A 12,057-nucleotide genomic window follows, 5' to 3' on the forward strand; every position below is an offset into this window, starting at 1 on the left:
AAAAACTCCAACAGTAGTTAACTACCGTGGAGGATGAAAAACACATGGCAGAGGAACTCAACACATGGCAGAAGAACTCAACAATGGCAGAAGACACTAACAATGGCCGAAACCACTCTGTAAGTCTCTATCTTTTCATTTCCAATTTCAATTTTCACTTTCTCTTATTTCTATTTATTATTTGTCTTTGCAATTTGTCATAGTGAACAATTACCATCCAATCAAATTCAAAATGAAAAAGAAAAAGGTTATGAGTGAGTGACCCATTTGATAAATTTGTTGAAGATGGCATAGCAGCATTTAACCCCAATGATAAACCAGCTTATGCATCCATGGATACAAAAAATTGAACATGTGAGAATAATACCCAATTCTTTTTTTTGAAGTGGAAGATATTCATTAAATAAGAAGAGGTGAATCCTTACAAATGATAGCAGCAATAGCCAGGGGGACAGATCCCACCCATGACTTAGAGCCAAGGTCTCTAGCAACCCCAACTAAAGCATGTGCAACAGAGTTTTTACATCTCTTAATAAAAGCAACACTAACATTAATTCTACTAGAAAGCATAAAATTACAATCTGAGATGATATGATCTATCTCTACTAAAAAGAGGTTTCCTTTGATGCAATTAACAACAGATTCAGAGTCACTCTCTATAATAATTGGTGTTTCCAACTCAGTACCAGTGACCCATTGCAGACACCATCTCAAGGCCATTGCTTTACCCAATTCAACGTGAGAAAAATTGAACAAAAAACCCAATTCAAAAAAATTGTAGCATATTAGAAAGAGAATGCATGAAAAGGAAGAATTGGTAAAAATGAGAATGTGGAAAAGGGTTAAGAAGAAGATGAAGAGTGAAGAGAATTGGGAGAGAACAAGGCACTGTAAAGAATATGCAAAGGTAGATAACTACCGCTCGGGCCAGCGGTAGTTAACTACTGCCGGGTCCTCAACGGTAGTTAACTACCGCTGGGGGCATTTAAGTATTTTACTTGTGTCATTGTGAAATTTTTTATGTCAAAAAAGCAATTTTCTTAGAAAAAAACATATATGGGCTCCAAAGCCCGTTGTATTTAGATTTATTTGTAAATAAGAATTTAGTTTTTTTTTGTCAAAAAAATAAATTTAATTTAATTCAATTTAATTTATTTGTCCAAAGCCCACATGTGAATTTGTGATAAATTTTTTGCCCAGGCTCTATAAATTTCTTGGCTCCGCCACTGTGTGTGTGTGTGTATGTATATATACTAGACCCTAACCCGTGCGATGCACGGGTTTGTTTCGATTTTCATATATAAGCATCAGGTTACTATATTATTAGTTGTCGACATATTTAAATATATTATGTATAACATTTCAATAAAGACTACAATGAATAAAATGCACCGAAGTTGGAACTCGTCATACAAAATCTAAACAATGAGCAAAATTTAAACAATGAGCTAATTAAATAGTTCAAAATACACATCAAAGGAAAAAAGTTATTGTATAAAGTTAGTATGAGAAACATATCAAGTGATTCAACCATATAAACCTATAAGGTCACCTACATTTTCATTTTTCAAGACATATGTCGTAGGAAAAATGAGGAAGAAATGGTTGAAAACCGCAGACTTTTGGGTTTAGATTGCGAAGGAGAAAGGAGAAAAAAGGGTTCGAAATTGTTTGGAAAAAAAAGAAAAGGAATTAATTGGTTTTTTGAAAAGGGAGTTTAATATTGGATATCATGTAGTGGAAGTCAAATGATATCACAAAACCAGCAAGTGGCTTGGTGGTTAAATGTTTCGTAAAATAATTAGTTTTTTGAGGGAAGTACAACCACGTTTTTTTTTGACAAAAGTGCAACCACATTTGTAACTTGTATTTAATTTTTTTTTCAATACATAAAATTTGCATAAATAGTTATATAGCTTACACCATTTTTGGATAAAATTTAAAATGGAAACAAAATTAAAACTGGTTTAGGGCAACGTTAGTTCAATACTTTTACTAAACGTGTACACAACCTCGGTATGCATCGGCGTCATCGGCTTTAAAATATGAGGAATTTAATTTGATTCCAATACAGTTAGAACAATATTGTATGTATAGCAATAATTATTCATTCTCAAAATTGTACTGCACTTGTATAATTATAAGTTGTTACTAATAAAATTTATATTCCTAATTAGCTATGATTTGTGAATATACAATTTCACTATACTTGTAACTTACAAAACTGGATGATTATAACTACCATGAATGAACAAATATTCGAAAGTCGTTTCGAAAATGATTAGTATCTAAATATATTGACCGATTATGTGGTTACCGCAATTTCAAAACCACTTCCTATGTGTGAAGATAATAACTGATGAAAGTAATAACAGACTTTACTTAGTAGCAGACTTTACTTCATGTAATCATGATTTTCAGCATACATATAATACAATTTGAACAAAATTGGGGATCAATATATATAATACAGAGAGCCTTTTTTGCATAAATTAAACCTGACAACATCACTTGATAGTTTGAAATGGAAACTTAAAAGCAATAACATGTCTTTAGAACAATAACAAACCAGAATGACTACTTAGTGTGGATACTCCTAAGCCAAAGTACACAGCAAACAGAAAATGAAGGACCAAAAACACAAAACTAACTATGAAATCTATATAAACTCCTTTGTGACAATCACTTGTCGATTTGCTCGACCTTCACGCGAACCAATTTTGTTGGCTTGGTGGTAGAAGCAGATCCACTCTCTAGCTCGACGCCATCATTACCATCATCAACATCAGAAGACCTCTTAACACCTCCTTTGTTACGTATAACCTGTACTTCATCTGCAGCTTGTTGATAGTCCTGTCCATCTCTGAAACTGAATTATTCATCAAAGGACCTATTAAAACAACAAAGGCAGAAAAGTTACTAAGGTCTTGCTATTACAGAGATGTATTTCGAACAAAGAAAATATGAGATGTATACCAGTCAAGCAGTTATGCGATAACAATGTTTCAATGTTACGTGAGAACATTTCTAGAATGGAATAACAAAGGAAACAAAAAGGATGAGTACAATTCCTGTTTATTTGGCATGTATTTATAGATGAAATATATGAGGGTGGAGAGATATGCGTTGGAAACTGTTACCCTCAAGGAGCTGCCCAAAAACTGACAGCAGCCACCCCACACAAAAGATGAGGCCGAGGTATACAATAAGAAAAGGGACAACCTATAAGAGAATAACAATTACAACAGCTGGTCCCTTTACACCAAACAAAAGCATACCCCTGCCTCAAGATTCACTAAAGTAGCACGGTCAAAATCCAGCCCCCATGCACGACAATAGCAACCAAAAAACACAGCTGCAACTTTCATATCCTATTGACAGAAGGCAAAAACCAACTGCCAAACACACCAGCAGCCAGTCACAACCGACCTCCATGCAGAAACAGAAAAAAAAAAACCCTGAAACAACACCAGCAGCCGCCAAAGAGAGCACTATAAATAGGAATTAGTTATGATTGAAGCAAAACCATAAGTTTGCAACAAAAAAAACGTGGGAGATACACACCAGTTAGGGAGTGGTAGGCCAGCAAGGTTTGAATGTTGCATCCAGACATTTGCAAGTTGAAGAAATAAAAGAATACAAACTGATAAGAGGAGAAATGGAAGAGTACAGTTTCAATTCTTTTTTGGAACTTGGTTATATAATTAAGTAAGGTATGCTGATAGTTTTGCATTGGAAACAGCTGATAGTTAGTATTAAGTAGTGGAGAGGACATGAGAAAAGAAAGAGAAAGAGAAAGAGAAAGATGAAGACTGAATTTTTGCTTTGGAAATAAGCGTGCTGAGTATCTGCTTTGGAAGCGTGTGCTGAATTTTTGCTTTGGTTTACAGTGCAAGGGCCAACTGATAGTGCTAAAATCAAGCCTTAGTTAATGCACACAAAGTAGAGGGAAAATAACAAATGGCAAGGCAAAGTTTGAAATTCAAATTTAACAAATAGAAAGAGGGAAAAAATTTTAGGGTTAAAGTGATGAGCAATTAATGCAATAGAATTAGAGGGAAAAAATTAGGTTAAGTGATGGCAAGACCTAATAAGCTTTAAGAATAAGTGATATTGATGTTTTGTGATATTGACGTGGATGCCGTGAGTTTATTCGATTATTCATCCTTTTTATTTTGTTGTTTATTTTTGTCAAAAGAATTGTATTGTTAGGCTAAATTGGTAGAAACAATTGTTACAAAAACTAGGGACATATTAAACCGATTTAACAACCAACGTAAACAAATAATTGTAAATAATCTATAAATAACCAAAATCAAAGTGTTCAGTTTATGAACGAAACCACTTCCTTTTTAAACTGGGTTTGTTTTCAATTAATTTAAAAAGGATATTTTTAGTGATAATTTCTAAAAAGTATTTTTAATTAAATTGGTTAAGGCACAGGTGATTTAAGTTTTTTTTTTTCTTTCTTTTGAAAGTATAGTGGTGAAACTCACACATATTAAACACTAACAAGTTTAAAATTATGAGTTCCAACATGTGCCACAACTTATCAAATTCTACTACAAATTTTTTGTCAGATGAGTTGTATTCACATGACTTTTTTTTTTTCTTCAAAAGCTTCAGTTCATTTTTTTTTTACGTCCTTCCTCCTTGCATAGAATTGAAACAACAAATTAAATAGTCAAGAATTGCACAAAATCATACACTAATATAAATAAAATCATACCATTATTACAAATTTAACACCATGACAACTCACATTTAATTGATTAAAAAAAGTTTAAAATCATACACTTATATAATAGTGAGAAACTGACCATTCTTATGCCACACTGCAAACATATAAGAGAAGGTAGGAAGATGACAAAAGATGGAGCGGGTGAGGAAAGACTACAATTAGGGTTTGAATGAAAAATATTTTGTGCAAATGGTGCACCATATTAATATTATTAACTAAAAATTTAAAAAAAATATTGCTATTATTATTATTATTAATTTGTTTTGAAAAAGACACCAGACATTAATCTATTGGTTAAAAAAATAAATAATCCATTGGTTCAAAATTGCATATTTTTATTGGTGTTTTGTGGACCACTATATATGGTGATTCACATCACATATAAACATCACATGAATTAAGGAGGAGAAAGCGATTGGTTTCGATTTCTGCTGCCAAGGAATACTTATAGTACATTCGCTAATCTTCCAGCATCAAAATAATTAAATGGCTAGTTGGACCATGGTGTTGTCACACCTTGAACTAGATATCATGTGATACTTCCACACTCAAACACAAGATATCATTTGATACAAACCTTATAGAAAATGGGAAAATATACAGCATATGATTAAAGAGATTGCCGAATATAGCAGTTGATGTTCAGAAAATCTGAATGGGACGTTTCTTATGCTATGGTTGGACGGACCACCATTCAACTCAGTTTTTTCTTTAAGGAAACTCAGAGTTTATAATGTGACAAATGACAATAAACTACAAATATATAGTATATAATATTGAGTTTAATTTAGTTGGTGTAAATCTTTTTACACTACGAATAAATCACAATATTTTTATTTTTTTTGGGTCAAGGAGTCTAATGGTTGATACTCACATTTTAAGTGTGGAAAAGTGATGAGTTTAGGGTTCGAACTTCGGTCTGTGCATATCATTGTCCTTGCAGCTATCAACTAAAATGTGATTACAAGACATCAATAAATCACAATTAATCATGTGTGACTTTAGAAATGTATCTATGATAAAATGTTTAATTAATATGTTTTGCCAATGTAAAATTATTTTACACAAACATTCAATGACATGTTGCTAACGAATACGACAATTATGTGTTTTCATATTATTTAATTCTACTTTTTGCTTTTTTGTGACCGTGTATAACCTTGTGACCAATAAAACTTGCTTCATTCTAACGTTTAAACCAATACTACTCATAACTCCTCCACTCATAATCACTTTTGGTCATTCCTCATTTCGTTGGCTTGCCATTCTTCGGTCCCTACCTTGTCCTTACTCAACCCTAGGAACATCTCCACATTGCTACTTGTAATAGGTGCGGACTTCATGAGGAGACTTTTCTTCATTCTGTTTGTGATTGCAAATTTTCAAGGAATATTTGGTACCATTTCAACATTAATCACTTAACTTTCTTTGATTGTTTGGTTCCTCATGATTGACTCAAAGATGGGCTGCTGGGAGCTCATTCCTTTACCTTTGCTACCATAGTTTGATGGGCTTGGCGTCACCGAAACATCATGTGTCTTAGCCATGAAAATTGGTCTCTAAACCGCCTCGTCTTCAACATCCAATGTATGATAGAAACTTTCAAAAATTGCTTCTCTGTCAACCAAAATGGTGCTATTGAAGAGAGATTCACCAAGTGGAACGACAACAATCACTCTTGTGTGATTCTTAATGTTGATGGTAGTTGTCTTGGCTCCTCCTAGAGCTGGCTATGGTGGTTCGAAATTATGCAGGCTATTACTACCTCTCGGGATTTTCTGGTTATATCCATAATTCTACCGACATTCTTTACGCGAAATTTATCAGGGCCTCTTGTTAGCCAATGAAAAGAACGTTGCTGATCTTATTCAGACTCAATGCATTGTATTAATTTAATTAAAGGGATAGCAATGAAGTTTCACAATTATGTAGTGCTTATACAAGACATAAAGGAGCTCTTTGATCATTTGAATGTCACTATTTGTCATACTTTAAGAGAAGGGAATCAATGTGCAGGTTTTATGGCCAAGCTTGAAGCATCCTTAGATATTGACTTATGCCATTGCATAACCCCCGGGAGGGTCTCCAGAGCCTTCTAAGGATTGATGCAGCTGAAACTATCTTTCCTAGATTGTAGTTTGCTTTGTTTATTTTCTTTTTCTTCTGTTGTTGTTATTTAGCTTTGTAAACAAAAACAAAAAAAATACTACTATGCCAATTTTTTTTTTTTTTTTTTTTATTTTGGAGGCCTTTTTGCTTGTAAAAACTAATTTGTTCTGAGAGGTCTAAAACAAGAGTTTAGCCTGCTTCATGCTTGGATTGCTTCGGCTTAATAATTTAAATCCAGCTCTTATATGCTCCTATTCCAAATCACAATGTCACCTTTCCACTAAGAATATATAAGTGAATGAGGGTTTATACTTTATAATGAAAGGCTGGAAGAATTAGTAAAGAAATTGAAAAAATTGTGTAGGGACTTGTATAAAGCTATTGGACAAAATACATTCCATGTTCCAATCACAAAAAGAAATGCAACAAAGAGAATGAGGAGATATGGATAGAAAGAATCAACAAATCAAATCATCGAGCATGAAAGCAACAACACTATCACTAATAGAATAATTGACATTATGACAAGAAATTAGAGACGAAAAAATAAGTCAAATTTTTGGTCTTTCATACTTAGTGGCCAAATTAGAGACACATTTTTATATTTTTTGTCTACAAATTTCCTTTGTTATTTCACCTATTGTTATAGTGTATATTAATATATTCCCTTTTCATATCTATCAACTTATTGCAAATAAATTTAGTTATCTTTGGTAGATCCGATTTGCTTCTTTATAAACTAGTAGTATTGAAGATATTTGTGTTGAATATAATATAGTCATCGATCAATTAACATAATCACATTACATATATATGATCTTAAGAAAAGAACCTTTTGTAGTCAGTTGCAGAAGAAAAATTAATAGAATTAGCAGCTTCCATTATGGAATCTACTTCGGTTGAAGATGACGATAATAATAAGTCTGAATAGTTTAGTTCACATAAATATATTACCACGCAATCTTTCCATCTATTACCTCACATTATTTCTTCCTTTGCTCTTCTAGAAAGAAAAAAATATAAATTTTTTTAGCAGTTGGCATAAATCTTGTTTTTTTTTTGGCGTAAATGAGGTATCTCCGCGCGCAGTTGTGGAGACTAATTCCTCAAACTTTGTGAGACCTAAATGAACGAGAAATTCTCCCTAAGAGTTTTGACATTGGTCCATGCCCTATGCTGGATTCAAATCAAGACCTTGATTAAATTAGAAGAAACTTGCGTCATCTCATCTAAATGCTCTAGTATACATCTTTAATTTTTCTAAAAAAGTGTTAATGTTATATATATATATATATGATTGTCTGAAAAAAATTAATTTCATCATTATCATAACTCTACGATGCTATTCTTCAAAAATTAAATTAAAATTAACTGAGATAAAATTTTCCATATAATAAGAAAACCCACCTTTAAAATTTCCTATCCTTTTTATGTGGTTCTGTATCAAGAATATTGGCACTAATGAAACACTCAATTTATCGTCTTTATAAGTAGATATGTGGGTGAAAATCAAACATATGCATATAGTGGGTTTTAGCATTGCACAATGCACATATCCCAACTGCAAAAGAACGTGGGTACCATATATATCATTCATTCATAACATCTCAATGTCATCGTGCAACTATATAGATTACTATGTTCTTGTTGTATCTGCCCATATTTGTGTTCCTAAATTATTCTAGTACTCTTTAAGAATAGCACCCAAAGGTGTGGGTGCTCTTAAATTATTCTAGTACTCTAAGAATAGTGCAGTATATTGGAAAATCGCTGTTTATGTTTGATTCCTTGAATCATGTTACACAGGAAGTCAATCAATAATGCAAATGAAGACTACTAAAGTTGCACTTGTGTATACTTTTTATGCGCCTCATTAATTTTGTTTCCAGTTACTATGGACAAATAACTCATTTGAGAAAGAGAAAATATGGATGATAGAAATATATGTGAGTAGCTAGGATGAGTTGAAATCCTCTTTGCCTTTTAAAAGAAATGGATATATTCGTTACTAAGATTTTGGTGTATAAAAACCTAATTAATCTCATCGATTTTGTAAACATATATGCGGTGGACTTATTCGAGGTGTCGATGGAGAATGAATTTGTGGTTTCTCAAAACTTATTGAAGCTTGTAGTGCGTACATAGCGAGTTTTGACGAGTTTTGGAAGGTTTAAAATTGACTCAATCATGGTTTTAGATGAATTGAGCTTCACGTGAATCGACATATGTGGCGGTCAACTCTTTTGAAAACCAACATGAAGGGGAGTTATGGAGGATGGAGACTTGTACAACATATTGCTAGATTGCTTGTGATGGATTTGGACGCGGTCAACTCATAGCGCGAGGCAAACAAGTGTGCTGATACCTTGAAAAATATTATGGGATGCGATGGAGGATGTTTCTTGATTATTTATGAGCATTGTCCGACTCATATTAAACATTTGTTGTTAGTTGATATTGTAGTATGTCCACTTCTAAATTGATTATGTTGTAACTGTGTTTCGTTCTTTGGGTTTAGACCCTCTTGCTATATATAAAATAAAAACTACAGTAATAAACAATTGAGATTGTTGATGTGGAGTATGCTGAGAGGAGATTGTCGATACTATTATAATTGAACTATTCAACTCAAAAGGTCACTTGGTTAAATTATATGGGTTAATAGGACTTTATCCCCCTATAATTTTTTTTTATTTACCCCCTGTAAATTTTTTTTTATTTACCTCCTTAATAGGTCATTCAAAAACCAATTTTTTTTTTTCAAAAATTTTCGTTTTTGGTTGGCCTAGTAGGAGGGTAAATAATTCTTTTTTTACAGGGGATAAATCATTTTTTTTACAGGATGTAAACCCGAAAATGGCCTATATTATAAGGGGTAAAACCCTATTAACCATAAATTATATTATTGATATGAAATAAACAATACGCAAAATTGTGTTATAGTCTTTGTGCTTGTGTTAGTCAAAGTGCATATGCATCTGGACAATCATCAAGTTTACCATGTGAGGATCAAACACTTCATTAAAGATGTGGAAAAATCTAAAATTAAAAAATGAAAAATATTTTAAAACACAAACCGATGAATATGTTTACAAAGTCACTTCCAAGATCAAAGTTCAATAGTTGTTTGATCTTGATCAATTTCTTCAAAGCATAATTTTAAGTGAGAGAGTAACCCATTGGTGATTGTTTTGACCATTTTCTCTAATTTGGAGTTAAGGTGGGCATTTAATTTGTGAACAATATCTTAATACCATCCGTAGTGTTGTGAATTCGGACAAAATCACACCAATGAAACAAAATGCGTGGAGCAAAGGATGTAGTAATCAATAGATAAAGTAGCCTCAAACAACAATAACAACAAATAGACCTATATCTAAGTGTATAACTGCACCACAAGCATAATCAAATCAATAAATATAAGAAAACAAGAAAGAAAACAAACACATCAAGATGGTAACCCAGTTCGGTCCAATATGATCTACTCTGGGGGAGAGAGCAGCTCTCCAATGATGAAATGATGAAAGTGATCCAGATGGGTTAAAAAAAATTAGCTTAAAAGCTCACAAAGAACAAGACCTAATTTCTACCCATTTTTTAGGTCACCCACACTCAAGATGAATCCTAAGAGAAAACACAAAAGGAAGCTTTTTGATCCTTCCAATGGTGAAATCTCACTACCCAAGGTGTTTACAATGTTTCCCAACCCAAGCGAACCTCACTACAAAGACACCCAATCCTAAAGTTACCTCCTCTGTAATTCTAAGTTTCTCTCTCTTCAAGCTCTCTTTCAAAATATGAACTGAAACACTTAAATAGTACCTGTCAAAATCGTGCCACGATTGGCAAAATCGTGTCATGCTTCGTAACATACGACCCAAGGTACGAAAACCTTATCCACAAATCGTGTCACGATAGCTCAAAATCGTGTCATGATTTTATAGCAGAAAAACCATGCTCTCTGCCAACGAAATTGTGTCACGCCACCCAAAAAAGGTGTCACGATTGTGATTTTTCTCATATCACAAATTTGAAGACAATTTCAACACGCAGGATTCCTATCAGCAGAAATTTGTTCTAAATGAATTCTTAGCTAAGGCAATTAGTTGCATATTCGAAATTTTACGTACACAAAATCAATTATAATATATATTCAAACAATATGTTGTGTTTGGTTTTAGTTGTTCAAATAATTTTTGTTGCTTCCAAATTGGTTTTGGACCAACAAAAACCTAGGGTATATTGGTTCAGTAGGTAAGTACGTTCTTGATGGTGTGTAGATGGTCCTGTTTTGTATGCACCATATGGCATGATTAATGAACATGGTAATAATACGGGCTGGTCGGTGCACGAGTAATCACTCCCATTCGGCTAGAGTGACCCCATTACCCACATTTCGTGGTGCTCGTTGTGTTCACACTTTTTCCATAAGGTTGTTTCTTCTACTACTTCTTTTTCAAAAATTACACATCAACAAAGATTTCCATTCAACAAAAGAAAAAAAAAAGCAAACAAAGAACCAACAAAACTTTCCATTTCGAGAAGTTTTGTTATAAAGAAAAAACAAGATTTCTATTGGTTGAACTTCAGTACAGGCACTTGATCACTATCAATGCACTCTGTCTTAGAATTTAAGTTTGATCTAATTAAAATTTTATAACTTTGGATTGTAAGGTGGGGGTTATCCCACTTATAAATATGTTTTTAAATCATATTTCTTTTATGTGTGTGATTATTAATAAACATCTTCATATTCATGGTAAGATATTCGGTTCGAGTGGTTCAATATCGGTGACACGATGACATGTGACTCAATGAATCTTGGATGCATTTAGATAGCATCTTAGAACTTGAATTGACCTTACTCAATCCATACAAAATTGATTTGTAAGATGAGAACTTTTTACCACCTATAAAATATTTTTCATACGATATTAGATCAAATGCGAATTTTTTTAACACATGCCCTCATGTCTAATACTGAATATCTAAAGCGTGACTTGAGTGATCATAGTAGCGAGACTTGATAGTATGTGGCCTAATATATTATAGGATTGAATTACCAAACCATTACAATTTTCGTTAAAAATTGTTCAAACTTATAAACACATTTTCGTGTCATAACTCATATAATGTGAGGCTCTTAACTCTCTAGAAACAAGGTTAAAATCGAAACAACTAACAATAAAGTCTCATGAAACATTGAA

At 32.8% G+C, this 12,057-nt stretch overlaps 1 long non-coding RNA gene and 1 pseudogene across 1 annotated transcript; one reads left to right on the top strand and one right to left on the bottom strand.

Moving 5' to 3' along the window:
• Positions 1-2,437: 2,437 nt before the first annotated feature.
• LOC146956497 (uncharacterized) lies at positions 2,438-4,096 on the bottom strand. Its single transcript, XR_015020188.1, has 2 exons — positions 3,565-4,096; positions 2,438-3,429 (listed from the first exon to the last, which is right to left on the bottom strand). It is a non-coding gene; the product is annotated as an uncharacterized LOC146956497 (long non-coding RNA).
• A 1,829-nt stretch (positions 4,097-5,925) lies between these two features.
• Positions 5,926-6,952, top strand: LOC146956498 (uncharacterized; annotated as a pseudogene).
• The last annotated feature ends 5,105 nt before the right edge of the window (positions 6,953-12,057 follow it).

Source organism: Medicago sativa, chromosome 1 (assembly GCF_051527215.1).
Source record: "Medicago sativa cultivar Bolivia chromosome 1, Bolivia_mono, whole genome shotgun sequence".
NCBI classification, from domain to species: Eukaryota; Viridiplantae; Streptophyta; class Magnoliopsida; order Fabales; family Fabaceae; genus Medicago; species Medicago sativa.